General features: G+C 37.8%; 1 long non-coding RNA gene across 1 annotated transcript; it reads right to left on the reverse strand.

Annotated features, from left to right (window-relative positions):
• LOC109709697 lies at window positions 2,137–3,319 on the reverse strand. The gene is made up of 2 exons (XR_002216194.1): window positions 2,887–3,319; window positions 2,137–2,796 (listed from the first exon to the last, which is right to left on the reverse strand). It is a non-coding gene; the product is annotated as an uncharacterized LOC109709697 (long non-coding RNA).

The following is a 6,267-nucleotide window of genomic DNA, read 5'->3' on the forward strand; positions in this document are numbered from 1 at the left end:
TGTGATATTATTGCATGGTGTAACGTTGCAAGAGAGAGTTCATATTCCCTGACAAAGAAACTCCATCGCATGTTTCCTTAGCTTGAAGCTTCTACTACAAAGAGAGCAGGAGATCCCAGTGAGGATCCTCATCGCATGTAAATACCAAAAGTTAAGTGACTGATGTATTATCAAGTATCAAATTTAGATGTTCCAAATGTCTTTGTTGACGAAAAAATAAAAAAATAAAAAAATAAAATCCTTTATTGATCAAAAGGTAAAGAATTACAATGGTAGGGACCTCAAGCATTTTGGCCTGAGTTTTCTGCTGGGAGTTGCTCTTTTAAAACGCATTATGTTCGGCTGCTTGCTTTGGACCGAACTTGATGGATGAATTCAAATGGTCTCTTAGCTGTTACCGAAGAAATTCAAGAACTCGCGGTTTTAACCTCAGTCTCAAGAATGGCTGAAACATCAAGATGATATGCTACCGAAACTATTGTTACTGAAACTACTACTAAAACTATCGAAAAACTACTACCATCGGAAGTTATTAAAGCTACATCTACATACATGTTGTTGTATTAAAGACAGTGCCACTTTCTTTGGTCCCCTGCGCCATATTTATAGTCTCCACAATCCTAATCAGAATTCGAGCTTATTTAGAAACAGAATCCCGAGAATTTCGTCAGAATCCTAAAATTCCGGAATGGTTATCTCCTGCCAAATTTCAAATGGCTAAGATCGTTCATTGCTCCTTTAATCCCATGGCCAAAATTTAGTGTCCACAGTTTCAACATGAAATTGCAATGTCTGCAACCATTTTTAGTCCAAAAGGGCACCGTATTTTTTGTAGGAGTCTAATTATTTATGTATTTACGTGATTAGCGTTATTGCCAATTATACTTTATTTGTACATGGTCTAGTTTAACACAACCTATACTATAAGGTGTTTTTGGTAATTGTTTTCACTATATATTCAATAACAATACTAAGAGAGGGTCTTTACGATTTTATCTAATCTTTCATAGTATCAGAACCACAAAGTCTTTAGAAAAAATCAACATGAGTCATGATCCTTCTTTCTTTCTTGCCACAGTAGCACTGTGTCATTCTTTCACTATTTATTACGACAATCTCAGTACAACAATACATTGCAACCAATACGGTATTACATGCACGGATAAATCATATTAAACTAGACCATTATTTTTTGCATGATATGAGAAAGTACAATAGGTGATCTCTCTTTAATTCACATTCCTTCCAATAAAAATTGGCTGATATCTCACAAAGCCTTTATCTACTGCTCTTTAGCGTGTTGTATCAATCTCACATTCAGTCTTGGGATACTTAGATTGCGGGAAATGATAGAGTCTAATCATTTATACATTTATGTGATAAGTACTGTTGCTAGTTGTACTTGTACAGGATCTTGTTTAACAATATAAGGTGTTTTTCGTAATTGTGTTCACTATATATTCAATGAAAATTCTAGAAGAGGATTTTACAGTTTTATCTAATCTTTTTTTTATTTAAATCAGAAAATAATTTAAAACTGAAGAAAATTCAAAAGAATCCCATTTGAGAAAACTTAAATATATTAAACTTCCAAACATTGAAGAATAGTGAAAGATTAAGGTGTTGTTTGGTTGCAAGAAAAAGAGCCCAAAAAATGGGCCCTTTTTGCAATTGACCCCCTGAAAAAAAATTAATTTTAAAAATAGCTCCAGTAAATTTATATTTACAAAAATGGCCCTGTCCTTGCTATGCAAGCCACGTCAGTGCCACACGAACAGGGCTGGAGCCAGGTGGTTAAGTTGAACACGGTGAATCGTTCTCCGTGTTTACTGTGTGCCTTACAGCATAGGACTTAGGACTTGGGGACTTGGACTTGGGTGTGGGTAATACATTAACACGGGAAACTGTTCACCGTGTCTAGACACGGTGAACATTTCCCTGTGTTCAGTAGAGGTACAACACACTTACAATTAATTTTGCACAATAAACCACTGAAATACAACATCAACAACACAACAACAAATTCAATACAACAACACAAGAAATTCAAGATTAATAATACAATAACAAATCCAACACAATAATAAATCCAACAGAAGATCAATAGAACATCGATACCATATCATCACAACAGAATATCAAAAATTAAAGCAAGTTTTTCAATAATATAGAAAGTTCGGTGTAATTTAAAATTTACAAAAATATAATGTCATGTTCTTCTCCTAATCCCTCGACCACGTCTACCTGCACGTCTCCTACCACGACCGCGACCACGATCAACACTATGCTCATCAAAGGGCTCTATGACCTCCAACTGGTCGAGATGTTTGATAGTAGCACCCTCAATAACTGTCTGAGTGTCCTGCGTCTCGATCACCCGTTTGATCTTGTGCTCAATCATAGCAGGTGTCGGTAGTATGTCTGGCCGTGGAGGAGCTGAAGAGGAGGGTTGATCTATATGGAAAGAATGCAATTGTCGTCGGTGCCTACGATAAACAATATCGACTGGTCGAGGTGGATCCTCTGGTACTGGTGCTGGTACTGTATCTGGATGATAAGGTGGCTCCTCTATCGATGAAGATGGCCTCGGTGGACTATACAATGGTACATGGCCCGACGTCGATGGTCCACCTGTTCTGTTAGCCGTGGAGGTACAGTGTGTGGAAGTGTAGGTAAAGTCTCCAAAACTGCTTCTATTTGATCGGCAACTTGTGATAGGGCGTCTAATACTCCACCATATGGAATATCTGGCAGGACACATCTAATCGTATAATATGATCTCTGCATGATATCGACCTGAAATAAAAACATCATCATAAAGATTACACTAAACTTTCTTTATATATAAAAATAAATATAAAGAGATATTATATATTAAAATCATACCAATACTCTCTCGACGTAATCATGTGGCTGATACGCGAGGGGTGGCCGCTGTACTAGCCTAGATATCCACCTCCTGGTGATCCTCCAATACCACTGCATGTAAGCAGTGATAGCTCCTATAGGATCTGGATTTACCTCAAGGTTCATCTCTAGTATATCCATCAATCTATCATCCCAATGCTGAATATATGAAGCATGATACGCCGCCCAATTCTCATCTGCTCTACCCGTGAAGTGATGCGAGATATGGCAACCACTGCTTCAGGTATATGTTGTAACAGACCAAACTGTCGAAGCACACGAGCACACGATCTGGAAGATGCAGCTTAATAATGTGGAAGCAGATTAAGGTGGTCCTAGATCGCCAAACCTGGGACCCCGCTAGACAAAAAGGTGGGAGCGTCTCCAATGCTCTATTTGTATAAGTCCTCCATATAATCTATTATGAAAAATACATATGGTTGCTTATCCAAATGTTTAAAATATAATGTGCAATTATAATAAGATTGAGTTACTTTCATTTACTTGAGACTCTGGCTGTTGATCAAGCTGATCATGATAAAACTCAATGTCAGTAGTCATGACATTCTCTTGAAAAGCCAGCCTAGTATTCCACTTTATTCATTTATATCATATTAGTCACGATTAAATAGTATATAGAAATATTAAAATAAAAAAATACTTACATACACCCTAGTGGCATGTCGACAAGCTCAAGCTGCGGTCCAACTATCTTAGGGCGGCCAATGTGCAGGTGGTCCCATGCCCATATCTATACAAAAAGATAGTTAGAAATTACAACAAAAATCATGACTTATATAATGCTAGTAAGGCAATGTACCTGAAGTAATGTCCTAAAACAACAGCACTCTACGTTCCCCCTCATGCAAGCATTTCCTAATGCCCGACAGAGATGACCTAGCGCAGCTGCACCCCATGCCAACTCACCGCAGACGTCAAAATTCTCTAACAGTGGCAACCATTTCAAATGCACTCTATTCCCGCTTGGATTTGGCACTACAATAAGGATTGATCTAGCTGTAGGTGCCGCAATCGCGATACATAATAAAATCCTACACGTCGCAATAGGTCCAAAACTGTAGGACGCTCAATTTGCCATCGGTTCATTTTATGGCCATGCTCCGTGAATTGAACAGGAGAATAACCCCGCATGATTGTGAATGTAGATCAATATTAGTACATAGTTTATAAGTAAATATGAAAAAAACATCACCTCCTCTCTAATCAAAGTGGATCTATGGTGTGGCTGCTCAGTCAGTACGGATGTATTGATCGGTCCCGACTCCTCGTAATCGTCCATATGAAATAGTCAAATAAAATTAGTGAGAAACAAAAGGATGAAACATAAGTGCATAAGCATAAAATAAAAAGAAAGTTAAGTGTAATTTTCATATAAAAAAACCAAGCGACGACGTCTCTCGGTCCTTTGCTGATTTTCAAGATATGTGCTTTTATAATGACCAGGCTGTTTACACATACTACACTTGCCCCTTCTATTCCCAGCGCTTTCGTCCATAACATTACAGATACGCGTAGATTTGGGTCGTTCCTTTTTCCTTCTCCCGCGTGGTGGAAGTATAGGTGAATCATATGATTCGATCCAATAACGACGATCGGGAACGGGGTGGAACTGTGGTTTATAAGTCTTACGATAGGATACGGCAGTATACCAAGGAGAACATAAACCATAATAATCTATGTTCATGTGTGAAGAACTACAACATGACAAAATATGTGAGCAAGGGATTCCTATGAGTTGCAAACACAAACATGAATAAGTAGAAGCTCTTCCATTGATAATCACTTGGTATTAATCGTCCCCGCTAGTAAGTACGTCGAACTCGTGAGCTCCAAATCGTCGAACTGTATATGCTCTAACACATTTCATTCGGCTATTGATGGTGTTTTTAACAGTCGATACAAATTGTATAGACATTGCAGCGCCCTCTGCACGATGTTTTAGGAAAAATTTTACCACTCGATGAAACATTGCCATCACAAAAGTTGTAATCGGTAAGGCACGAACTGCACTCAACACCCCATTTAAACTTTTCGATCGGTTCGTTCTCATAATACTGAATCGACGACCACCATCAAAAGCTTTAGCCCAGTATGTCCTATCGACATGAATATTGTCAACCCAAAACCAAGTTTCTTCATCCATAGCCTTTAATTCTTTCTTTAATGCATAATATTCTCATTCTTCTGAAGATTCCCAATTCTCCAAAACATCTTAAGTAAGTGTTTTGCTTTGAAATGAATATTCATATTGGCCTTCATATATCGCAAACACCATCGATGAGCATGACCTTCTGATGGTGGGAATACAAGTGCAACGAGATTCGCTAGCCCTTTAAAATGATCTGAAATGAGTGGAATAACTCGAGATCATGTTATATACCTTCTTAGGCAACTTAGAAACCACTCCCAACTTAAGTCATTCTCCCCCTCACAAATTACAAACGCTAGCGAAAATAAACCACTATTGGCATTGGCACCTGTGGCAATTAATACGTGGCCTTCGTATTTTCCATACAAATAGATAACATCGATACTAAGTAATGGGCGCAATACTCCCAACCATGAATCGACCGTCCAAAAGCCCAAAAGGCTAATGAAAATATCTTGTAGTGCTCGTCACCCTAATAAAATCAATCTTCGTAATAGTTTTAGGATTTGTTGCTTCCGACATAGAGAAGTATCAAGGAAGGTCGCAATATGATTGCTCCCAACTACCGTATATAATTTGTAGTGCTTTATTCTGGGCCCGCCAAGCTTTGCTATATGATATACTAATGTGCATCTCACTCTGAACTCGAGATTGAATTTTCATAGGACTCATAGTAAGCCTTGCCTTCAGTGTAGGTAGTATAAATTGACATATAAAAGAGGATGTACAGTTTCGATGCGTTGTATTCAGAATTGGAATCATACATGTGTGCGGATGTCTATAAGGTTTTACTTTAAAAAATGAACTACTTTTCGGTTGAGAGGCATGTAATCTCCATGGCAAGAATCGACCACACATCTCACAATGTATCTAGTTGTATTTGACTTAATAACTTGGGGCAATTGCTTATATACCCCTGAAAAGTTTCTGACTTTCCAATTTACCTTTCTTAGAAGGCTAATATTGAAAATACCCTATTTACGTTCCAACCTATTTCTAATATACCCCTAGAGTTAAAATCTATTAATTAATTCTGTTAACTCTGTAAAATTACTATTTTGCCCTTTCAAATATACCCTTCCATCATCACTGGCTTTCTTATTTGCCCCTAAAGTCAGGGGCACAAAAAGTATTTTAACTTTTGATCTTTTCCAATATACCCCTCTACCGTCACCAACATTTCTTATTTG

This window comes from Ananas comosus, linkage group 4 (assembly GCF_001540865.1).
Source record: "Ananas comosus cultivar F153 linkage group 4, ASM154086v1, whole genome shotgun sequence".
NCBI classification, from domain to species: Eukaryota; Viridiplantae; Streptophyta; class Magnoliopsida; order Poales; family Bromeliaceae; genus Ananas; species Ananas comosus.